Here is a 27,036-nt window from a genome sequence, read left to right on the forward strand (position 1 = left end):
ACGAGATATTGTATTTTTTGGTTTCGGAAGTGTTTCGTATCTCGGATATGTCGAGATATACGAAATGTGGCGATATATCGCCGAAATATCGCGAGATTTTATACCATGCTTTTGCTTCATTGGGGCCTTGTAGAGCATAGAGGGATCTTTCTTTATTACAAAATTCTTAGCATATATATATATATATATATATATATATATATAGAGAGAGAGAGAGAGAGAGAGAGAGAGAGATTCCAACCTCATAATAATAATTCACTGGTCAGCTTCCTGTGTAAGCAGTGTAGATATCTCTTACTTCCATCTCATGATCAGGAGCAGATAGGTCCTCTATCCCAGCAATTGTATCACTCACTCTCAAGCTCTGCAATAGCATTTTCACCTTTAAAGTCACTGTCAAACAGATTATCATAACCCTCCATATCTGAAAAGTCACTAAATGATTCAATTCTCCGCTGTCTTCCTCTGTAACCAATTAGGGCCTGGACCTTTTCTTTCCAAAGAACCAAGGGGCACTTTTGAATCAGCTCAGAACCTTCATAAGCTTCTGTCAAGAACACGTTAAATCTCTTTCCCCTCTCAGAGACATAGAAAATCCCAAAATGCTTCAGAAGAAGTCTCATCAGTTTCTGAGGCATCACAATTTCTTGACGAAAGTGGGTGAGGTGGTCAGTAACCACCCTTTTCTCAATGGCAAAGCTAAGTAGCTCATGCATCACCGCTACTGCTCTCTTATTGAATTCCTGTGACCCTGCTTTAAGCCCTCTAGCATCAGCATATGGAGATAGCTAAGACCGTTTCTGGAAGTGTTCGATTTTCCCACCATACCGGAAAATTTTCTTGTAGTCTTGAGGAAATTTCATGGGGAATGGAAGTGTGAGCAACCCTAGAGTGGGAGGGTTAGACTCATTACCCCAACCACTTTCTTCTCTAGTTCTGTTACAGCCCAAGCTGGATTCCAGGATACAAGTTCCAAATACTCAACATCATCCTCAGATTTAACCACCCTGAAGCATTGGGGGTACTTGTAGGCCCACCTGGTTCGGAAATCATAAGGTAGGCCAAAGTCTCTGCGGAAGTGGGCAATCTTGTCCATGGAAAGTCGCTTATCCACTGTCATCATCAAGAGCCTGGTAACATGCTCAACAGCTTTCTCACCATGCTCCTCCAGGATCTTTGCTTCCTCTTCCACCAAGTTGTTAGCTTCCTTGGTCATCCCACACCATATAACTCGCGTGTGATTTTTGTACAATTCAAACAGCTTTGGTGATTTCCGTATGAAGTCCGAGAGCTTGTGGGGCTTAGGAAGGCTAATATGCCTTCTGTACTGTTCCAATGATCTTAAAGGAATGATTTGCTCAGGTTCTCTCTTCAAAACCTCCATAAGAAACAAAACCTTTGAGGCTAACTTCCACTTCTCTGTTGCTATTTCTAGATCATGCACCCTCTTTTTCTTGCTTCTGTCCTGAACCCGCCTATTTGTAGTCATAAATCGCAACAATGAAGGTGATTCCCTGTACCCACCTGTCATGAAAGAATAAGCCAATTCATTGAGGATCAAATGTCTTCTTTTGCTCAGTTGCTTCACCACATCAAATTCTCAGATAACCTGAGAAGTGGCGATTGGAATCTGCACCAAAGAGCAAATGCATTCAGGACAAATACAAATCCGATGTCAGTTTATGGAATAAATTAGTATTATTATAATTAAACCATCAAAGTCAGAAGCACCTAATTATCCATAGCTTCAGACATGCATATGTTAATAGCGCATACAAGCACAAGTAAAATTCTCAAGAAGAAAATAAAAGACTTGAAAAAGAAGTTGAAAAGATGACCAAAGGAAAATTCCGGAGCCAAGAAGCAGGGGGGGGGGGGAGGGAGCAGGATCATCTAGAAAGTTAGAAAAGTAGAAAACTTCAACTCACTCTGATGCTAAATTTTGGTGACAAACTGAAGACAAAAGAGCTCTGAACAGGAATGCAATAGGAAGAGACATACCAAGGCAATGGTCCAGAATCCAATGAATTAAACATGGAAACAGATTTAAATTATTCTCACAAAGCAACAAGCCCACAGAGTAAGCTCTGAACAGGAATGCAATAGGAAGAGACATATCAAGGCAATGGTCCAGAATCCAATGAATTAAACATGGCAACAGAAATATAAGTTATTCTCATGAAGCAACAAGCCCACATCATAGAAATTATTTCATCCACAAAATTGGATCTAGGAGTGCTAATATCAGTAATGCAGCTATGAAACACTACATTTTGAATTCTACAAGGAGTCTCACAGAAACTTCTACTAGTCCACTTAATGCTTAATGGTTTAAATTTGTACAGAATTTAAGATGGAACAGAAGATTGACCAGAGTGCCCTTTTACAGAAGAAAAATCCTTTAAGAATTCATGTGATGCCGATGTAGAGAAGGTAATGTAGTCCTAGATAGGTAGGAGACCTCCTAGGAGCCAGACAACAGGATCAATGGCAAAAGGGGTTGCTGGTTCGAATGGACAGCACTAGGATTTAGGTTAATTCTAGGGTTTAGGATGGGAATTTGGGAATGGGTCTTATATGGCTTTAATATGCAGGTCTAGGGGGTTATTATGGGATAAAAATAATTGGATTTGGTTAAGTTTGAAAAATCTGCAGAATTAGGATTAGGGTTTCAGGTTGTATGAATTAGGAAATAGGCCGGATTTAGGGTTTCTAATGGGAATTTAGGGCAGGGTTTTGGATTGAGTATAGGGGACAGTGAGAGAGTAGATCGACCAGGTTTGGGGCTGGTTCTGATGGTTAGTTATGGCTGGACAGATTTTAGATGGATTAGGGTTTTGGGAGAATCAATGGAATTGATGGGGAATGGGGCTGTGAGTGATTCAGGGTTAAGGAACTCAAATAAAAAAAAAAAAGGGGGTGTTAGGGTTGGCTATAGAAGGTTAGGGGAATAACTAAATTAACAAACAACTCACCGGATCTGCAGATCTGCAGTAGCAGCAAGTTGAGGAAGCTTGATTGAAGAAGAAGAAGGACCTCCCAATCTACAAGATGCAGGGCGTCGCCGGAATCCACCAGCCCTCACCCTTGATATGACTCACAAGGGGGCTTGATATGACTCATAAGACAATTCTCAAAGGAGAGAAGCAGCAGCAGCCGTGGCCAGCAGCAAAAGTTTATTTTTTTTTTAAACATAATGGGTGGGGGAGCCTCTCCCACGATCTATTATTAAATAGGAGGCCAAAGGCCTAATTCCTAAAACTATTACAACTCTAATCTCCATCCAAAATCTTGGAGAGGTACAATTAAGTGACTTAAAACAATTTAAAAGATATAAAAATACTCAATTGACCCTAATGGCTTAAAACAACTTAAACTACTTGAAATAAAAGAAGATTCCCTACTAGCCAATAGGATATAAGAACCTATTAGCCAATAGGAGCACTTCACTTAAATTAAACCAATTGAACCAATTGGATGCAACCAATTTAAAACACAAAATAAAAACGAAGTATAGAACTGAAATAAACTAAACTTAGGCTCCTACTAAAACCCTAGGCTTAGGGTGGCTTCTTCAATTCGAGGAGGCTAGGGTCTACATCAACTCTCCCCGACTTGGAAACATTCATCTCCGATGAATGGGTGAAATCCATGCAACACTCTGGAAACTTGGGGTTGAGCTTTTTGACATCATGAGTGGGAGTCCAAGTACTATGCTTGTGTGAAGAAACTCGTCCACGAACCTTGTGATGAGGAGGAGGAAACAACATGTGGGCAGCAGCTTCAACACTTCCCTGGCAGAATTCTATTGAGGTTAGAATAATGGGAATATGGTCTTCAAGTCATGGAGCCTTCTCTTCGAAGAACCAAGGGGGCATCACAAAATCAATGTGTTCAACCTCCATAGGGTCTTCAATATTGATAACCTTCTCATCGAGCTCCACTTCTTCAAGAACAGCAACTTGATTGTCATTGTCTCCCTGTGAAATGCTCCCAATTACCTCTTCACAATCCACCACATCATCCATGAAAACTGGAGCAATTATATGGACACCTTGAGTACCACCATCCATATCTTTGAAGTAACCTTCTAGGTCATCACTATTAGGGGGTAATGCATATATAGCTTGCTCATCGTTCTCTTTAGAGGTTTCCCTTGCCTTGGCAGCCACATTAACAAGTCTATGCTTTTGTGGGTAGTCTTTGGCATAGTGCCCAAGCTCATTGCAATGGAAGCACTTGTGGGTTTCATTGCTGTCCATAGGAGCTCTACCTTTATGATCAGCACATGGAGGGGTTGTAGGGCGGGAAGAACTACCAACAGAGTAGCTTGATCAAGTACGACCAGCAGCGGAGTTTCCAGTTTGATAGTGACCATTGGTAGTCGACTTGAATGCTGAAAAAGTTTTGTTGGTACCTTCAGTGGAGGAATCAAATCTGCTATTTCCATCCAATAATTCTTCAACCTTCAATGCCTTCTCGAAACAGTCCTTGATGTCCAAATCGTCAGCAACTCCAATAGCTTTAATAATGTTTGATCTCAATCCCAACCAAAATCGAGACAGCATCTGAGTATCACTTTCTCTGGTGTCAATACGAGAAGAAAAAGCATCGAACTGCTGCATGTACTCAGCTACAGTCATAGTCCCTTGTCGTAGGGAGTTGAGTTGATCTTGCATTTGAGCTCTGTAATGTTTGGGCAAATATTTCTCCTTCAAGTCATACCTCATGTCCTCCCAATTAGTAGGTGCATCACCTTCGCGTTCCATGTCTCTCTCTATCTTTCGCCATCATTCTCGGGCAAGGCCAATCAACTTGGTACGTGCCAGTCTCATCTTTCGATCTTCAAGCAAGTCATACTAGTCAAAATAATCATCCAGGGCAGCAAGCCAGTCATAGAACACCTGGGGATCACGGTTCCCATCAAACTCCTTTAGCTCGAGCTTGACCTTTTGCGTATCATACCTCTTATTAGTGGCTTCATCAGTAGTGAAATAGGACCTCATGTACTCCTCAAAGTTAGGTCTTCGAGATTCTTCTCTGTAACCTCCTCTATCATGTCCTCTTCTGTCCCTGTGATCTCCACGGTTCCTGGAGTGATCTCTGTAGTCTCTATGGCCTCTGGAATGATCTCTGTGATGTCGGTTCCTTCCCAGAGTTCCATGAACTTCAAAGTGAACTTGAAACCTGTCTTCCTCTACGTATAAAGGGTTGTTTACAAGAGGCACAGTCTGCCTTTCTTCCATCACTAACATTCGATCATTGAGAACTTGCTGATCTGCCGAGAGCTTCTTAAGCATATCCATGATTGCAGTCATGGGATCAGGTGGGTGGGGCAGATTGTTGTCTGTGGTTGGATTGCCATGGTCGGCATGGCTCTAGTACCAATTAATGTAGTCCTAGATAGGTAGGAGACCTACTAGGAGCCAAACAACAAGATCAATAGCAAAAAGGGTTGCTGGTTCGAATGGACAGCACTAGGATTTAGGTTAATTCTAGGGTTTAGGATGGGAATTTGGGAATGGGTCTTATATGGCTTTAATATGCAGGTCTAGGGGGTTATTATGGGATAAAAATAATTGGATTTGGTTAAGTTTGAAAAACCTGCAAAATTAGAGTTAGGGTTTCGGGTTGTAGGAATTAGGAAATAGGCTGAATTTAGGGTTTCTAATGGGAATTTAGGGCAGGGTTTTGGATCAAGCATAGGGGACAATGAGAGGGTAGATCGACCAAATTTGGGGCTGGTTCTGATGGTTAGTTATGGCTGGACAGATTTTAGATGGATTAGGGTTTTGGGGGGATCGATGGAATTGATGGGGAATGGGGTTGTGAGTGATTCAGGGTTAAGGAACTCAAATAAATAAAAATAAAAAAAGGGGTGTTAGGGTTGGCTGTAGAAGGTTAGGGGAAGAAGGGAATAACCAAATTAACAAACAACTCACCGGATCTGCAGATCTGCAGTAGCAGCAAGTTGAGGAAGCTTGATTGAAGAAGAAGAAGGACCTCCCGATCTACAAGATGCAGGGAGTCGTCAGAATCCACCAGCCCTCACCCTTGATATGATTCACAAGGGGTCTTGATATGACTCACAAGACAATTCTCAGAGGAGAGAAGCAGCAGCAGCCATGGCCAGCAGCAAAAGTTTATTTTTTTTTAAACATAATGGGTAACAATTTATTATTAAATAGGAGGCCAAAAGCCTAATTCCTAAAACTATTACAACTCTAATCTCCATCCAAAATCATGGAGAGGTACAATTAAGTTACTTAAAACAATTTAAAAAGTATAAAAAGACTCAATTGACCCTAATGACTTAAAACAACTTAAACTACTTGAAATAAAAGAAGATTCCCTACTAGCCAATAGGATATAAGAACCTGTTAGCCAATAGGAGCACTTCACTTAAATTAGACTAATTGAACCAATTGGATGCAACCAATTTAAACCAGTTCAATTTAAAACACAAAATAAAAACTAAGTATGGAACTGAAATAAACTAAACTAAGGCTCCTACTAAAACCCTAGGCTTAGGGTGACTTCTTCAATTCGAGGAGGCTAGGGTCTAAATAGAAGGTGCAGGACTAGATAGATTTTGACTAGAGCTTTCCAAGCCTTGCAGAAACCTGCATCCAAATTGCCGAGTTTACCACATCACCAACGACCACAACTAGTGGATTGACCCCCAACCCAGTATCTTGTCTGTTCTCAGAGATTCTACTGATACACTTGGTTAAAACAGTTTTTGGATGCATTCAGAAGTTCTTGACAGGTTGGAGCAATGACACAGTCATCAAATGGGTTGACGGCAGTGAGGGTTTCAGAATATCGGTTGGAAAAACAATAAAGAAGGGCATGGCGTGTGATGCCGTTTCAGCCGGTAGAAAGAAGAAAAGATTTTTTTCCCACATTTTTTGGTTTGGTTTGGTCTTGGGTTGGCTTGGCTTGGCATGGTTCAAAACCCTATTTTGCCTCTATTTTAGATCTTGATCATTTAGGAAAGTATAGGATTGTTAGTGGAAATTTCAGAGCTATTGTATGTGGTAATTTAAGACTTCCTTTTCTGGTTTCCTGACTGACTATGCAACCTGTTAAGCTCTCTTTTTAAGTGTTGAGTTAAATATTTAATGTATTAAGGGTTGCTCATTTTATTATATTTTCTCTCTCTCTCTCTCTCTCTCTCTCTCTCTCTCTCTCTCTCTCTCTCTCTCTCTCTCTCTCTCTCTCTCTCTATATATATATATATATATATATATATATATATATATATATTATAATATCTCGATAGGTCGCAGGTTTGAGTCGGGAACAGCCTCTCCGTGAAGTGGGGGGTAAGGCTGTGTACATTATGGCCCTCCCTAGACCCCGCAGTGCCAGGAGCCTCGTGCACTAGGTACGCCTTTTTTAGTCTTGAATCCTGCTCTCTAGTTGGTGTGGTGTATCAAGGATGATGATGGAAGAGTGTTGGTAAGCGATGAGGACATTGTGAAAGATGGGATGAGTATATTTGTGATCTACTAAATGGAGATAGGTCTAGTATAAATGATCCAGACTATAACATTATTCAACAAGACACCTCATGCTATAGATATGCACGATAGGTTAATGAGGCGGAAGTTAAAGAAGCCTTAAGAAAGATGAAAGCAAGCAAGACAGAAGGCCCAGATGAAATCCCAAAAGAAGGAAAGCCCTGGGAGGTTGTGGGGTGTATTGGTTAACCAATCTATTTAACAGGATTTTGAGCACAAGGAAGATGCCAGATTGCCAGATGAATGGAGGAGAACCACTGATTATGTGAATCTCGATATTAGTGCTTGTATTGTGTTTATTTTTCTTATTCTTATTTTATATTGAATAGAGTGGGAAATCCAACAATAAGTTGTGACTCCCAAGTTGCACAATACTCTATCTCGATAATTATGCCTATATTGTGTTTATTTTTCTTTTTCTTATTTTATATTGAACAGAGTGGGAAATCCAACAATAAGTTGGGACTCCCAAGTTACACAACACTCTCTCTCGTTTTAGATTGAAGTTTTGTGCCTCCTCTTGTCTTTCGTTTGAAGGGGCGCAACACCCTATGCTGTGTTTTGGGACTGTTTAGAGACTAGTTCATGTTCTAAATTAAGAACTAGGTCTCTTTTTATGCTATTGGATGATTGATAGAGTAAAGATTATGCTGGAACTTAAAGATCAAATACCAGCAGCACCATGTCAGGGTTTTGAGATCAATTTTTCGTAGGGTGATTAATCGATTTTTTTGTTGGGCTTTTGGAATCAATTTTTTGAGTTTGCTAGAGTTTTTGGAGCTTGCTGGATTTTTCGAAAGCTACTCCAAAGGCAGATTTTCTATTTGGTTCAATTTTTTAGATCAATTTTTGTCTGGGTTTTCTGGCAAAATTGATATTGGTCAGGGTTTTTGGGAATCGAGTTTTTCCAGAATTTTTCATTTTTTATTGCAATTTCACTCCATCCTTTGGCTGTAAATAATGTCTGAACAATTTAAGAATGTGGTGACTGAGGTACTATCTTAATCATCAAATCGTATTACTAAAAAGAAGCTGGAGGGGATTACCAACTTTCAACAATGGAAGAAAATTCTTAAGTTGGTTCTGACCGGACATGATCAGCAAGATCATTTGTTGAAAATTAAACCAGATGATGATCCCTTGTGGGATACTATTAATGCAAGAAACTTGGGACAAATGTTGAATTCAATGGATAACCAAAGTGTTGATTTGGAGACTCACATTGACACTCTCAAGGAGCTATAGGAGTATCTTAATGTTCTGTATTCTAGATATAATAACCTTTCTCGGATTTATGATCTGTCTCAAGAGTTTTATCGGTCTGATCGAAAGGATCGCCCTTTGACTCAGTATTTTGCTGACTTCAAGAGGATGTATGAGGAGCTGAATTCTCTACTTCCAATCACTTCTAATATGGAACAAATGCAAAGTCAGCGAGAACAGCTTGCTATCATGGGATTTTTGGGAGGACTTGGGAAAGAGTTTGATTCAGTTCATCCTCAAATTTTTGGTGGTGACAAGATAGCCACACTATCAAAAACATTTTCCCGAGTTCTACGTATCTCTCGTGAGAGTTCTACTTCAGTGGATACATCTGCCTTGGCTTCTTCCATCTAACCGTGGACCTAATAGAGGGGCTGGTAATGGTGGTAATGGCAATAGTGGTGGTAGTCGTGGTCGTGGGGCTGGTTATGGGAAAACTCTTACTTCAGGTACTCAAGCTGCTTCTGATAATTCAAGTTCGGTGAAGTCTTGTCACACTTGTGGTCACCCAGGCCATATCCAACGTTTTCGTTGGAAACTTCATGGCAAACCGCCTCAGCAACAGTTTGCCAATTCCGCTACTACTACTGAGTCTACTATTTCTTCATCTTCAAAGTCTGAGGGTAAGACCGTGAAGATATTTGATGAGTATGCTTGTTTTACCTAGTTTCAGATTTCTCAGTCATCCCAGCCTCCAACTGTCACTTTTGTTCAAACAGGTAATACCACTGCATGTCTTTTGACTGCTAATTCTCGCCCCTGGATCATCATTGATTCATGGGCTTCGGATCATATGACTGGTGTCTCAGATATATTTTCCTCCCTACACAAATCTTCATCCAGTGTTACTTTAGTTGATGGTTCCTTAACTAAAGTGACTGGTATTGGCATTGTTCATAATTCATATTATTTGTCCTTATCTTCAGTTCTTTATTTACTTGACTTTCCTTTTAATATCTTTTCCGTTAATAAGTTTATCAAAACCTATAATTGTTCTGTAACTTTTTTTTTTCTAACTCATTGTGTATTTTAGGATCTTACAACGAAGAAGATGATTGGTAGAGGTCGTGAATCGAGGTGGGCTATATATACTTGAAGACACTTCATCTGTGACATGTTCCAGTGTGGCGTCACCTCAGCAGATTCATTGTGGTTTTGGTCATCCTTCGTTGGAGAGTTTGAAACTTTTAGATACTCGTTTTTTGTCTCTTTCTAGTTTAAATTATGAGTCCTGTCAGTTTTGGAAACTTCAGCGTGTGAGTTATCCTCCTAGAGTCAATAAACGGTCTGACCAACCTTTTTCTTTGGTTCATTCTGATGTATTGAGTCCTTGTCCAGTCATTTCCAAGTTAGGTTTTTGTTATTTTGTTACTTTTGCTGATGACTATTCCAGAATTACCTGGCTTTATTGAATGACAAATCGTTAAGAATTATTTTTCATCTTTAGTACATTTCGTACATTTGTGAATGAAATTAATACTCAGTTTCAAACTCCTTTGCGTGTTCTTCGTAGTAATAATTCTAAGGATTATTTTTCTACCCCCTTTATTGAATTAATGGTTCAACGTGGTATTGTTCATCAATCCTCTTATACAGACACTCTACAACAAAATGGTGTGGTCAAGAGGAAGAATAGACAGTTAATGGAAGTTACTCGATCTCTTTTGTTAGAGATGGAAGTGCCTAAACCTTTTTGGGCAGATGCTGTTTTGACTGTGTTACCTTATTAACCGCATGCTTTCCTCTATTTTACTTGGTGGTATTCCTTATTCTTTGTTATTTCCTTCTATGCCTTTGTTTGTTTTACCACCCCGTGTATTTGGTAGTGTTTGCTTCATTCGTGATCATCGTCCTAGTGATTCAAAATTGGATCCTAAAGCTCATAAGTGGTTTTTTGTTGGTTATTCCCGCACCCAGAAGGGTTATCGTTGTTACTCCTTTGACTTATAGAAATACTTTGTTACTGTTGATGTTTCCTTCTTTGAATCCACCCTTACGATGCATCTTCTTTTACTGTTTCTGAGTTGGATGATGATCTTCCCATTTATGTTGTTCAATCTCTTGTTAACCCCGCTCCATAGGCTGCCTCATTACCGACACGTATTGTGTTCCAACGTCACCAATGGAAAGTATGGGCCCCACCCATTTCGGCTGCCTCTGCTCCATCTAATTCTTCCTTGGAACCTTCTTCTGATCTTGATACTCCTATTACTCATCGTAAAGGTGTTCAGAGTTGTAACCAGCACCCCATTTCTAATTTTATGTTCTATTCTGGTTTGTCTTCTACCTTCCATCCGTGTTTGAATACTGTTGAAAATCATCATATTCCTAAGTCTGTTGCAAAGGCATTATCTATTACTGGTTGGAGGGTTGGGCTATGAATGAAAAACTGTTGGCATTGGAGAAAAATCAGAGAAAAATCAGATATAGGATCTTGTTTCCTAAATACCACCACAGATCTGAGCAAGTATGGTTCTTTGGATGATTGGATAGAGTTTGGATTGGTGCAATGTCATTGACCGGAGGTGGTACTTTTGATGGCCAAGGCACTGCATCATGGCCCTTCAATAAATGCCCTACCAGTGCCGGTATGGTTCTTCCACATTGTTGTGCACCTGCGCTTAACTGCAAGACCTTCAAAGGGAAGGATGGGAATGTGCAGAAGAGGTGGAGTATGCCGGAAAGAAGTAGAGAGAGAAAAGAGAGAAAGCGGGGAGAGAGATAAGTGGAAAGATAAAGTCGGAGAGGAGAGAAAGTCGGGAGATTATTAGCCAGAGGTGGGGTTGCAATTATTATTAATTTGTATTAGATTTCTTCTCTTTTCTATTGTCAACCAAACACTAAGCAATTGTGTTCTTTTTTTCTTTTCTTTTCATTTCTTTTCTTTTCTATTCAAGATCCTTTTTTCTTTTCTTGTCTTTTCTTTTCAACCAAACACAGCCCTAGTCTGTTTTAATTTGATTCTTTTATTTGGTTGCTTCCTATTGGCTGGTAACTGTCCTAGGGCCAATATGATTCAGCCTTTTCTGTTTCTATAAAAGCATTGTAGGTGTTAAACCATCCCAACATTTTTTAATATGACTAAAAATGTGGATTTGCTGCTCAACTTCTGTGAGACTCAGATTAATGGCTGTGGGATGCAGTTGCTGCCTGGTGGGATGCTAGGAGGGTCGGTGGGATTCTGATTAAGGATTGGGTGTGAGTTACAAGTCATATGATTCTATATTTTCTTCTTATTTTTCTTTTCCATTAACCCTTCAAGTACAGTTTTTGTTTTGTTTATGGTATTCCAATATTTTCAAACTCTTCTATTTTGGGGTCAATACATCTGGGATTTCAGTTATGATCTCAGAGCCATCAACTGCATGTAATTCAAAACCTGCCCATGGTTTCAGAAGTAGGACAGACTTCAATTGATTAGAGTCCCATAAATTTGGAACTCTTCCAATCGATTTCAGTCCCTGTTAAACCATTAAATTCCTGCTGAATCCATATTAGTTGTTCCGATTAATCAGTAGATATGATTACTGTTTTATTACGGATATTAAACTTCAAATCTGATCTGTTATAAGTTCTAAAGGGCATTGTTTTTAAATTCTTCAATCGACCTACAGGGTTTTGGGTATCCTTCCTCAAGTAGGACACTACCATATATGTCTCATATTTTGATATCTTGTTTACTAGTCTAAGAACTGCTGTTAACTAGAATCATCCCTACATCAGTTCATCATTTGCTGAGATATCAGAGTTCCTAGTTCTTAAAATGTTAAGTTACTAGTTCTGTAACAGTGCTAGTTCTTGAGATCCAACTATTGGATCGAGCCCATCTTTTGAAGAGTTGTTCCTTCCTATGTTATCAATTTCATATCAAATTTCACATTTATCTGAGTTGCTGGTCTATTATTATTAATTATTCTGGAATTCTGGTTATTGTCACGTTATTGTGATCTTTGTTAATCTGAGCAAGTTTAAAATCTCGTTTCGTTTTGGTGTTTCGGTCTGACCGAAGTTTTCGAGATACCGAAATATTTTTTCTATGAGTTTCGCTTGGCCATTTGTAGGCGTAAAATGCCAAAATGACCGAGGTTTCCGAAACGAGTTTGAAATATTGCATTTTTTCAATTTGAAGTTACATTTCGTTTCAAATTTCACATTTATCTGAGTTGCTGGTCTATTATTATTAATTATTCTGGAATTCTGGTTATTGTCACGTTATTGTGATCTTTGTTAATCTGAGCAAGTTTAAAATCTCGTTTCGTTTTGGTGTTTCGGTCTGACCGAAATTTTCGAGATACCGAAATATTTTTTCTATGAGTTTCGCTTGGCCATTTGTAGGCGTAAAATGCCAAAATGACCGAGATTTCCGAAACGAGTTTGAAATATTGCATTTTTTCAATTTGAAGTTACATTTCGTTTCAACTCGACCGAAATACTCGAAATATTCAAAACTTCGACCAAAACGAAACGAGTTTTTGAACTATGAATCTGAGTGATGTAGATCACAAGTCCATGTGTAGCAGCAGGAGCAAGCCCCAAAACTAACCCAGTGTAGTTGTAGGATTCAAGATCTGGGAGAGGCAACCTGGTCTGATGATGTGGCAAGTTTTGTAGGTTCGATGAAGCATCACATAAGGCAGACCCAGTCCAAAGAGAAGCACGAAGAAGAGAAGAGACCAAGATAGAATTTAAAAAAATTACTGTTCATGTGACACTGTTCACATGAATAGTGATTTGGGTTGATATGGATAGCTAGTGGAGATTGAATGCAATGTGAAGACTAATTTGCAAGTTGTGGAGGACTCCTACAGCTACTATAATTAATTTTTTAGATAGTTTTTAATTATGAAATTATTTAGTTATTTGATGTAATTAGAGTTAGAGATAATTTAGGATTCTTTTCTTTATTTGTTTACACAGATTTGGTGGACCCATGACAGCTTGCGTGGAGTACTTCGAATCCAAAAGGGTTGCTGCCTTGGGTGGGGTTTTAGAGGTTTATTATTTAGATTAGGAATTGGAGTTTTATTTTAATTGGACATTTGTTTTGAGATATTTCTAGAAGAACCTAGGATGTAATCAATTAAATAATAAAAGAAAGCTGCAGGATTTCAGTAGCCAATGAATTGAAAGGAAAAAAAGAGATTTTTGGTTTTTGAAACCATGATATGCTGTGAGATGCCCAGGCTGAGATAGCCAACCCCACCTATCCCTATCCCCCTTCTTCTATCTATCCATCTTCTCCATTCTCTATTTTCTTCTTTGTTTATATTCTGGTTTTTATTGCAATTCCCTGCAAATCTGAGATCAACCGATCGAAGGAAGCTTCTTCATTGAAGACTTTACAATCCTCCTGCAGAATTAGTTGCAGCCTAACTTCTTCTACATTAGAAAAGGAGCGGGGGAAGGATGGACGTCGCTGTTGGAGTTTGGGAGGAGTCTTCCCCACATGCAAAGCAGAGAGAGGGAAAGAAAGACAGGGTATTTTTGTCATTTAAAAAAATACTTTTATAGTAAATATATATATATATATATACACACACACACACATATATACCAATGGAGGCCCATAGACCTTGTAGCATAGGATCATGTCTAAGTTAGTTTATCGTTTATCTTTGTCTTTCTTATCTTTCCTATTGTAATTAGACTTTATGATTAGCTAAGTAGAGTTGTATTTTGATTCTAGTTTGTAGTAGGTCTCTTGTTCATTTTAATATAAATAAGAATGTGGCTGGTGTGATAGAACTACTTTCTATAACACAGCCTCCCTCCATCTTCTCAATCCCTTCCATCTTCTTTCTCTCTTTCTCTCTTTCTCTGGTTTTGTTTAGTTCTGATATACTTAGTTTACAATAATAGCAATGAAAAATGGAGGTAATAAAAGTAGCATAAAGCGAAATATTACCTCAAGACACAAGGATGTGCAACAATAATCTCCAGTTCAACCATACTTTATTTTTTTTTTGGGTGGGGGAGGTGGTTACTCTTTTTTCTTGACATAATTCAATTTGCTATAACACCATGATGTTGTAGCAAACTATGCCATATTATAGGCTGCATGTTGACATAGCATCAATTCGTAAAATCTGTTGGTATGAGAAAGGAAATGTCATAGACCTTTTTATCGAGAAATTCATTCAGAGCATGCTAGAATTGACCTTCCATTATACAGTCATTCTCAACATCAGAATCAAAATTCATCAAGCACCCAAGTAGCTTCATCTTTGCTGAAATCTCATCTAACAGTTCATAAATCTCATTAGATCTTGGATGTGATCTATCCTCAACAATAAACTTGTGAAGGCATCCATTCTCTTCAATTACACTATATCCTGCTGCCTTTGTAACTTGGTTGCACGTCACACGCTTCCTCACTTTTGCAACGCCATCCCATTGACCTGTTGATGCATATATATTTGCAAGGATCACATAGTTCCCTGCATTCTATGGCTCAAGATCAAAGAGAGACTCTGCCGCTTTTTCAGCCAGCTGAACAGAACCATGGAAACTACAAGCCCCCAATAGAGTCCCCCATATTAATGCATCAGGCTTCATTGGCATGCTCTTTATCAGAGCATAAGCTTCTTTCAACTCCCCAGTACGACCTAAGAGATCAACCATGCACCCATAGTGTTCCAATTTTGGAGTTATAGAGAAGTCTCTCTCCATAGATTCAAATAATTTTCGCCCTTGTGCAAGCAACCCTCCATGAGTGCATGCTAAAAGAAGTCCCACGAATGTAATGTCATCTGGTGCAGTCCCATTTATCTGGTATTTAATAATCAAGTTAAAATCTATATATAGGCAGGACAGATGAATGCTAATGGACTTGTGCGATTACAAAATTGCTAATAAGAAAAGGAATAAAATCACGCAGAGAAACTACTTACCCGCATTCCATCAAAGAGCTCTAGACCCTCTTTCCACCTACCATGGATGGCCAAGCCCATGATCATTGTATTCCAGCAGCACAAATTCCTTCCACTACCAATCTCATCAAACATCCTTCTTGCTTTATCTATTCTACCACACTTTGCATACATCTCCAACAACCCATGACTCACAAAAACATTTCTCATGAACCCATTCTCTCTAGCATACCCTTCAATCTTCTCACCTATCTCCAATGCCCCAAGATTAGCACAAGCTGGAAGGACACTTGCTATGGTCAAAAAATTTGGCCTTGCGTCCTTCTTCTCCATCATCTCTATAAACAATGCAAGGGCCTCCTCATACTGTCCATTTTGAGAATAACCAGATATCATGCCAGTCCAAGAAACCACATTCCTTGAAGGCATCGACGCAAACAATTCTCTTGCTTCTGCTAACTTCCCGCATCTTGCATAACCCGTGACCATTGAGTTCCACGAGGGTATATCTCTCTCGCTCATTTCATTAAACATCTGGCATGCTGAGGCTAACAAGCCTGATTTAGCATATATGTCAATCAATAGCTGTCAAGATAAACTGATTATACTCCAACCCAAATTTAATGAACTGGATATGGAGCATTTGGCCTTGTCGGAGTGAGGAGAGTGAAGCTTAGGCAGTGAAGAGGAAGGTAAAAGTATGTGGGTTCGGTGGGCAACGTTCCTGGCGCATCCGCTTGTAAAGGGAGAAACAGAGTTCAAAAGGTCCATGAGAGGAATAAGCTTGGACAAGTTTGTTATACAGGTAGCCACTTGGTTTGGGAATAAGATTGAACAGTGCCTGGGCATATGGGATGTTAGGAATTTGAAGTAGCTTGGTAATGAGGAATTTTGAATGGTCAATGCCATTTCTAATGGTATGAGTGTGTATTTGCTTTAGATGGTTCACAAAAATCTTGTCATTCCACATTTCCCCAGAATTTTTTTAACTAAAATTACATATTCATCGGTTGGCTGGCCTTAGTCTATTTTCAGCATTGATTAATTGATCTTGTATCTTAATCAGAGAGTTTATACCATAGTTAGCAAAAACGGGAATGGAAAAAAAAACGGAGTTTATGGTACGGGTTTTAAACGGAGAGATTATTAGCTAATATACCTAACACTGATCAAACTTGATTACAGTATATAAGTATTAACTTCATGCAACATGTTAACATTTCTCATACGGTAGTATTAAGGAAAACAACCAAGCCAGCACCTCATTGAGAAATTCAATTAATAGAACGTTCTAGCATAAACGAATACTGAACATACAACTTAATTCTGTTTTCTTTTATATAGGGTAAAGAGCTCCTCTACAACAAAATCCTCAAAAGTACCCTGGGAGTAAATGGGCAAAATGTAACACAGTCGAATAAAACACAGAAGCATGTAGGGTGGGTCTCCAAGATCGTGAATGGGAATACTTCAAGCATTATCCAATTCCATCTAAAAAAAAAATATGTCATTCTGTAAATTTTTACAAAAACAAGAGACAATAAGACATTCCTATACCTATTGAGTCATTGGAAGGGAAATGGTTTCAGATGCCGCAGGGAAATAGAAGGGATCGCCACAGGGGAGCATGGTTTCAGGTTTCAGCAACAAATGTATAATCGCAGGGAAGGGAAATGGCTTCAGCCGCTGAGAATTTCCTCACTTCCTTCGTCCTCTCATCCTCTTTCTCCTCTCTCTCTCTCTCTCTATTTGATCTCTGGTTTAGTTGTTCTCCAGGAAACGGCTCGGCAGCGAAGGGAAAATAGGAAATGGAAGGGAGGAGGGGTATGCGAGTAGCAGGAGTGTCAATGGGTCGGGTTGGGCCGGGCCTGCCTAAACCCTAACCCTGACCTTAGAGGCCTTAACCTAAACCCTGACCCTGACCCTGACCCAACCTTGGCAGGACCAAGAAACCCTCAACCCTGACCCATCCCTGTCAGGGTTTTCCCTAATCCGGACCGGCCCTACCCAATCCTGGTAGGATCGGGCAGGGTCAGGTTAACCTGATTGACCCAGACCTTGACTTTATATTTTTTCAAAAAATGAAACATTGAAGGGTTTTACCTTGCCCATCAGTTTAGAACTCAAAGAAAAACTCCTCTGCAATGGAATTATATTGAGCCTTAGCTCTTGGTAGACAATCACAGAGATGAATCCTCAACATAAACCCAAAATTTAAGAGCTTAGCAAGCTCAAATCGATCCTCTAGAACTGAGAACAAAGATCCAATAATGCAGGAATAGAGAAGAATCAGCCATAGCTAGCGAAAATAGAGTGAACCTCTCTCAAATTTCAGATAGAAGAACTCCCACTCATCTCTCTGAAAATTTCACTCTAAGAACCCAGATTTTTCTCTCCACCTCAATTCTTCTCACATCCCAGATGTTCCAACCCCTAGGGGTTCTTCTTGCCTTCAATTTATAGCCTCTTACCGTGCGCTGGGCGCCGATCTCGATCTTTGAATCTTTGATGGTGATTATCAACAGTTTTTGCACTGAAATCACCACAAAAAACAAAAACAAAACAGAGTAAAAACAAAACACTGTTTCTGGGCCAAATCTTCTTGTAGTAAAAAAGACAAGCCCCAAAAATCTCAACAGGACCGAAAAAGTGCTAATAGCTATGATCCATGGAAATTGGTCAAATTACGAACAAATATTAACAGAAGGTGACCCTAGGTACCAGATGCAGCCCTTTTTCTCGTCTCTAATTCACTTGGCAACTATATCCCTTCAGCCACATATAATGTAAAATCAGAGGTCACTAATCCAGCCAGTTCAACAAAGATTTGGAAGTGAAGCTGACTGATGAAATGAACTAGATCTTCATTCTTACTTGTCATAAGCCTAACAGTGTGTCAAGTAGCACTTGCAGAGAACCCAAAACCTCATAAGAACAAGAAGATGAACACATCTTGTTCACCACCACCACCATCATCATCAACCACACCCATGTGTGTGTGCATACACATCCTGTTCACCACCATCATTATCATCTTCGAGGGAATATAAGTGTGTACCTGGAGGCCGTAGCGATTGATCGTCAAGGGAATCGATTCATCGAAGCAGCTAAAAGAAAGTGAAGGAAACTCATTACTCAGGGAAGGAGACTGAGGGAACTCAGGGAAAGTGAAAATGAAAAGGAAGCGATAGCAGAGAAGGAGGAAGATGGAGGCACGAGCGTCGAGCCGCGGCTTTTAGGATCTGGATAAGTGAAAATGAAAAGGGATTTAGATTTTAAGGTTTACTATTGGCTTTTTGTCTTTTTCTTTATAATATATACATTGATATATAATATTATATACCTATAACTAATACAGGGTCGGGTCTGGGCCGGGCCGGGCTAAGCCAGAGGTCTTATCCCGGACCCGACCCGACCCTGCCAGGGTCAGCCAAAAACCCAACCCTAACCCGCCCTTCGGGCTGGTAGATTAGGGTCGGGTCCAGGCCGGGCTCAGGGCGGGTTTGGGCCGGTCGGGCATTATTGACACCCCTAGCGAGTAGGTTATGCGGGTTTCGGAGATTTTTTTTTTAAATGAGTAAAAATAAAATAAAATGACACTTTTGCCCTTTAATTAAAATTTTTTGGGAAGTAGTTCTCCGTCCGGGAGTGTGGCCTACGCCAGAACTCCCATGTGTCTATCTCTCTCCTCCTCAAAACAAGGGGGCAAAGATGTCTTTTCACATAAGGAGGAGAGAGATAGACTCACGGGAGTGCTGGCATAGGCCACACTCCCGGACAGAGAACTTTTTCCCAAATTTTTTTAAACGGATTTTTTAGCCCAATGCATTTTTCCCTGTATTGTTGCCAATCATATGGCAAAACGCATTTTAAATGTGTTTTTTTTTTTTTTGGTAAACAAGTCTTTATTGAGGATAAGACATGCATAAACTCATGGAGGCAGTGAGGAACACAACTCACACAACCATGGAGAGGATAGGGGTCAATTAGTCGTGCATGTTAACGACAAAGCCCTCCTAGCCAAGGAGTCAGCAACGTTGTTAATCTCCCGTGGAATACAAACAAAACAACAAGATACAAAAGAAAAAGAAAGGTAAATGATGTCGTCCACTAGAGTCCGAATATGCAGAGGAGAACACTGCCACCATTCTTAATGTAGGTAATTAGACTCCTATTATCATACTCAATCACAACCTTCTCAAAACCATTTGTGATCATCTCTTGCATCGCTAGCCGAACAGCAAGAGTTTCACCAACCAAAATATCCGAGAAAGATGATGGACATGAGGTAGCTTTCAATGGCAAACCATTGTGGTCTCTACAAACAAAACCAACACCTACCTTGTCCAAAGATGCTGAATAACTAGCGTCATAGTTGCATTTCACCGTACCTGCTACAAGCGCTATCCATTGGGGAGGTGATGCAACAGGTGTTGAAGGAGCAGAAAGGACAGCGATATGAATAGCACTATACTCGTGGAAAGCCCTCAACACTGCTGAAATAACTTCAATAGGTTGTCAAATCTTGCGTCCAAAAACCAAATCATTCCTAGATAACCATATGTGCCAACAGAAAAAGCTACATAGAGTTATCAATGATCTGGATTCCTTCTTTCCCAAAGTGGAGAATGATTTCCGTGCAGATAACCAATCCGAAAAATTCAAATTAGCATTCAATAAATAGTTAGAGCCAAGTGGACTACCAAACCACATTGCACGAGCATAGGAACACCCCAAGAGAACATGAGAAATGGTCTCACATTCACCACAACGTATACATAGTGGATCTGCATGTACATTACGTCGCATTAGAGCATCTTCAGTCGCAAGACCAGAGGTACAAGCACGCCATAAGAAGCGTTGAACCTTGGGAAAAGGTTGACATTTCCAAATTGACCTCCACACGGTTGATGATATAGTGCTCCAGGAATGTAATCTAGATGAAGTAGCATGAGACAGACGGCGAGCAGCTTCTTTATTAGAGAGAAGATGATAGGCACTGCGGGCTGAGAAAACACCATTCTTACTCGCTACCCACACCAACTTATCATGGCGATCAAAAATGGACAGATTAATATTGAATATCCCCTCAATATCAGTATCATTAAAATAGGCTGAAAGCACATCACTACGCCAAGTATGTGTTGCTTGATCAATAAGGTTTGAAACCGTCCTTAACCAAGGCAAATTTGGATTAGGAGAGGTGATCTTATAATCACAAGAAGTAGGAATCCAGGCATCAGACCAAATATTAACCTGAGAACCATTTCCAATACTCCAACATAAACCGTCAATCAACACCCTTTTCCCCTCCATGAGGCTTCTCCAACCCCAACTAAGACGCTGCCCACATGATGCTGCTAAAAAATCATGATGTGGAAAATAAATAGCCTTCAAAAACTGGAATAAAAGGCTATTTGGTTCAGACCATAATCTCCATGCCGCCTTTGATAGTAAAGCATTGTTATGAAGAGAGGGATCATGAAATCCCAATCCACCATTCTCCTTTGAAAGACATAGTCGCTCCCAAGAAATCCAATGCATCTTTGGTCGGCCATCAATGTCACCCCAATAAAAATTAGAAGCCATTTGACGCAAGGATTTATGATATGAGGCTGGTAGTTTAAAATGCATACGTGCATAGTTCGACATAGAAAATACTACAGATTTCAATAACACCTCTTTACTAGAATGTGTTAGAAGTTTAGACTTCCAACCTTCAACCCTTTGGCGCACCTTATTGGAGATATCTTGGAATAAGGTTGCCTTTGAAACACCAAAATCTGTAGGGAGTCCCAAATACTTCTTTGGTCCCATATCCTTGAAAACCATCTTTTAATTCGAGGATGTGTATTTGGTGAAAAAGTCATACATGATTTCTTCAAATTAATCTCCTGACCAGATGCTTTACAATAAGTAGCCAAACAGGTCTTCAAAGTATATAACTCTTCCAACTTACCCTCAGCAAAAAGGAGACTATCGTCAGCAAACAAAAGATGAGTAATCGGTGGAGCACGATTACGAACCCTTATGCCTTTAATATCCCCTACAGTTTCAACCTTCATAAGCAAACAACTCAAAGCATGTGAGCATAGAATAAACAAGGTTGGTGATAAAGAATCTCCTTTTCGAATTCCCCGTGAAGGAATAACAATACCCTTTGGTGCTCCATTGAATAGAATTTGATAGGAAATAGAATATATGCAAGCCATAACCATTTTAACCCAATGTGTAGAAAAACCCAACTTCAGGAGCATGTGTTGAATAAAAGGCCATTCCAACCTGTCATATGATTTTTTCATGTCAAGCTTCAAAGCTACTAGTTTCTTCTTGTCCTTTTTCATTTTATTGATATAATGGAAGAGCTCATGAGCAATCAATACATTATCAGAAATGGTCCTATTAGGAATTTAAGCAATTTGATAGGGGGACACAATATCATCCAAAATGGACTTCAATCTTGATGCAATAATTTTTGTAACAACTGTACATAGAGCAATTGGCCTGAATTGATCAGGTAACTCTGGTTGTAAAGTCTTTGACACAAGACACACCAAAGTTTCACTCAATTAATCTAGAAGGCATAACACCAGTTTCAAAGAAAGTTGTTAGAAATAAATAGAGATCATCCTTTATTATATCCCAGTACTTCTGAGAAAAGGCAGGTGGGAAACCATCAATACCAGGTGACTTGAGTGGGCTCATTGCAAACAGTGCATCTCGCATCTCATTTAAAGTAGGGGCCGCACAGAGCATGTCATTTATAGCATGTGAGATGCAAGTATCAACCGAATCCAAGACAATATCAAGCGAAGATAAATCAATACCCTCTGAATGAAAGGCTGAATTGAAATGCTCGAGAACCTGCTGATATAATTGTTGATCAATTTGAGTCCATTCTCCATTCAGCATCTTAAGCTGTAAGATCCGATTACAACTCCTCCTTTGCAAAGTAGAGGCGTGGAAAAAACCAGTATTTCTGTCCCCTTCTTTTAACCAAGAGATTCTAGACTTTTGCCTCCATAGTTCCTCTTCATTAGCAAGAGCATCATCAAGCGAACGCTTGAGAGATTGAAGTTTAGAATTAATAGCATTAGTTAAAGGCAAACTTTGTAATCTAGTAATCTCAGAAGTGAGATTAGTGATATGACTTTGAACATGACCAAATACCTCCTTATTCCACCGAATATAATCATGTCTACAATCATTCAATTTCTGATCCAAGATAGAGGATGGAGAACCTGAAACATAAGTAGACCAAGCAGTACTAGCAACAAGTGGACAATCAGGGTGTTTAAACCAAATGGACTCAAAACGAAAGGGTTGTTTTCCTCCAAAATGCCGCCCATCTGTGTTAATAAAAATAGGTGAGTGATCTGACCCAATTTTTGTTTTTGTTGTGACAAAAACATCTTCAAATTTCAACCTCCAAGCTTGATTACATAATGCACGGTCTAAACAAACTTGTACATTAGCATCACTAGTACGCCTATTACACTAAGTAAATTGGGGTCCATGACACCCCAAATCCATCAACGAACATTCATCTAGCATACCTTGAAAAAGGGACATATCCCTAGAGTCAGCCCTCCTCTCTTCTCCTGCCAAGTGAGATGGGAATTAAAATCCCCAAATAAAAGCCATGGCAGAGTTCGTTGTACTCCAATGGAAATCAAAGAATTTCAAACATGCTGCCTTAAAGCCTTGATAGGGTCTCCATAAACACAACCTAAGAAGAAAGAATTATTTGCCATATCTGTAACAGAAACATCCAAAATACTTGGAGAGGAAGATAAGGTATCAATAACAATTGGATTTCACCAAAAAAGTGCAAGGCCACCAGATAAACCGATCGGTTCAACAGTAAAGAGATGATCCATGTGTAAATGCCGCCTAATAATTTCCAGTCGGGGACGCTTGCATTTGGTCTCCATAAGAAACACTACATCAGGCCCTATAAACACGGGAGATTTGAGATAAGTAACGAACTGTCAAGGGCCTTGAGACATTACCAATATGAACTTCAAAAGTGTCCATCGCCGAAGGAAGCCCAGGAGTGGGAACTAGTGGTAGTGGGACTCCAGGAACATGTGCCAGAGATGAACGCTGGCCTTGAGAACCACCTTCTAATGATACTGTAGATAGATGTGGAAGAACAGATAATCGAAGATGCGCCATAACTACAGGTAATGACATAGATTGACCTGAATGTGCATGTAACTCAGCAAGTTGCACCATAATGGAGAAATGATGTGGCAGTACAGGTTCCATGACTGATGGATTAGAGGCACAATTAACCCCTGTTGGAATAACTACTAGCTGACTAGGCTGACCAGAATTAACTACCTACTGACTAGGCAAACCACCAAGGCATGAAGGATAGGAATTAGTAGATAATCCAGGACGGTTACGATAACCGTCGTCTTCTTCAATGGGAGCCTGCCAGACTGAAGCAGAGGTAGAAGTGTGACCCGCCACCGACCAGAGTTTCCTTGAATTCTCCATTAATTGAAGAGCATTAGGGGGCATTCCACGCATGGAGATTCCATAAAAATTTTGAAGACCAGAAGAGCATTCCTCTACTTGAGCACAACCATGAACCTGTTGATGGGTATTCTTATCTTCAAAGAACTTGATGCATTTCTTAGAATCATGACCAATTAAACCACAATAAAAACAATAATGTGGAAAGTCGTTCATAAGCAATTGGAATGGAAATCCGAACTCCACCTTGCCTCTTAACATGAATCACAGGTCGTAATGATTTTCGAATATCCATAGTAATTATGCATCTATATAGAATAGTACGCAAACCGTTAACAAAATAACAAGTCTCCATTAATAACAGTGGTGTTCCAAACTTCTGGGCAACACCCAACAAAATTTTTGTAGAACGAAGATCAATTGGGACATCCAGGAACTGAACCCAAAAATCACAATGGGTGAAAGAGTTGTTCAAAACGCCGTGCCACTTCTCAAGAACAAGCAAGTTTTCATTCACAGTCCACGGTCCATCAAGGAGTACAATTTTCATATCAAGTTCATGTTCAAATTTGAACAAATAGTGATCAGCCTCTAATGGGTGTACCTGAACATCCTTAACAGAGTTCCAAGCACGAAGCAAACCATCATAAACAGATTGTTTACGATATGGTTTATCCACTATTATTTTACCAACCAAACAGTAGGCATAATCTGCTACAATACGATCCTCTAAGGCATCATCAAGGGAGAAAGTGTCATCATTCGATAATACAACGTTAGTAACAGATGGAAGTGCAGTATCAAAGGTAGAGGGTGGTGGGATGGAATCTGGTAGTATTGGGTTTGATGGGATGGTCATTGATGAGAAGGAGTTTGGGGTGATGGAGTCTGGGTGGGAAGGACTTGGGGTGATGGGATCTTGGTGAGAAGGAATTGGAAGCGGTAGTAAAGATGTGAAAGAAGGAGTGGAGGAAGTGGATCATTCCATAGATCCATCCAGGGAGTGGTGGGATGAAGAGGAAGAAGAGGCCATTGATTCATGAAGAATGCAGGAGAATAATGAAAAAGGAAGGAGATTTCATTGTTGAAGGAAAGAGAACATGCAAACAAGCGGAGACGAAAACACACAAACAAGCGGAGATGTTTTAAGACCCTAATACCTTAAATGCGTTTAAAATGCATGTTTGCTAACAGTGGTTTATACCCTTCGAAACTATAATCAGGACTGAGTGATTAACTTTATCAACCCTTAAACCAAGAATGACCCATTTATTAAATGGTTGATACCTTCTTCAAACATAATAAAATAGAAAAATGTCAAACCCTCAATATGATTATTGCTTCTTCCTCTATGGTGAGCTATCTATTTTGGTCCAGGCGACTCGCTCAGGCGAATCTAGTCATGCGACTACACTTGCAACCTTCGGCCACTTAAAGCTGCACTTCTAACGAGTATGATGATCTCCACTTCTATCCCTCTCCCCTCCCCTTTGTTTATATGTGCTATTAAGAAAATGGCGTCTATGAACAACAAACCATTTTCCAGTACCAGCCACCCCACCCATCTGTGTTACCCCACTTTTGAACTCACTCCTACCCATCTCCGTAACACCATTTCCACTTTTGGTGTAATACCCCGATCCTAAAATTATCGATGTAATAATTGTTTGTTGTTGAATTTACAAGAATGACTGGATTGGACGGAAGGGGACCGATCCTTATGCATGATGTTGCTAGATTATGGTGAGATTTTCCTGTGTTTATGATTTTACATGTTTTATGATGATTTTTGGGCATATATATGATTGCTGGTCCTATGGACATTTATTTTATTTTAAAATCCATGATTCTATTTTATAAACTATGATATGATGTTATATACTATAGTTGTATTTTCATACACTATGGTTATTGATGGATATATGTATTTAGGTGACCTATGTATATGTTATATATTATTGGGTTCAGTTATGTTATTGGTTTAATGATGGTTCATGATTAGTTCATCTCTTGGTTCATTTTAAATGATTTTGGTCTAGTTCAATAGTAGGCTAAAGAACCAAGAGCATAATAGGAAAGACCCTAGTTAGATGCCCTAAATTGATTCACTATTGGTTGGAAGGCTTAAGGTTAGGATTATTGGATTGGTTTTATGGGTATTCTCTTAAGAAGCCCACATATTTACAAGTTTGCCACTAACAATAAATATTCTTTATGGAGAGATTTAGACTCATAACAAGGTTTCTTCTCCACTTTACCAATTTAGGGTTAGAGAGTGAGGAAAAGAGTGAGGAAATGGCTTGAAGATGATGGAATGAAACTGAAATTGGTGAAATGAAGGCTTAAGATTGAAGATTGAAGTGATTAATGAAGGCTTAGAACAAAGGATTGAGGAGGTAAACTCATTTAAGGGATTTTGAGGTAATAGAACCTTGATTTTTATTTGGTTTCACTAAAGGTAGCTAAAGTATGATTTTGTTTCTTAGATTGTTGTTAAAATAACTTAGCTAAGAGGGTTATTGGTCGTGTTTGATAGGTTTGCAATCTAAGAGGAGTTTATCCCGTTTTTTGGAGGTTTTTGGGTTATTTTTTAAGGTAAAAATCATGGAAGTGATTTGGTTTTGCAATCAAGTGAGGGTTCATACTATTAATGATTTGAATGTCTTATTTAGGTTGTGTTGATGCTAAAACCGTAATGGATTGAGAAGATTCCAAGGTAAAGGTCATGGATGTGATTTGATTTTGCAACCAAGTGAGAGTTCATACTATTAATGGTTTGAATGTCTTATTTTGGTTGTGTTGATGCTAAAACTATAATGGATTGAGAGATTCCACATTTTGATTGAGGATTCAAGTGAAGAACCCTAGGTTTTGGGATTTTAATTGAAGAAGAA

General features: G+C 39.4%; 2 pseudogenes; both read right to left on the reverse strand.

The window, feature by feature from the left end:
• Nucleotides 1-250: 250 nt before the first annotated feature.
• On the reverse strand, nt 251-4,262 carry LOC122662903 (annotated as a pseudogene).
• Nucleotides 4,263-14,818: 10,556 nt separating this feature from the next.
• LOC122662904 lies at nt 14,819-16,628 on the reverse strand (annotated as a pseudogene).
• Nucleotides 16,629-27,036: the final 10,408 nt, after the last annotated feature.

This window comes from Telopea speciosissima, chromosome 5, assembly GCF_018873765.1.
Source record: "Telopea speciosissima isolate NSW1024214 ecotype Mountain lineage chromosome 5, Tspe_v1, whole genome shotgun sequence".
In the NCBI taxonomy this organism is placed as follows: Eukaryota; Viridiplantae; Streptophyta; class Magnoliopsida; order Proteales; family Proteaceae; genus Telopea; species Telopea speciosissima.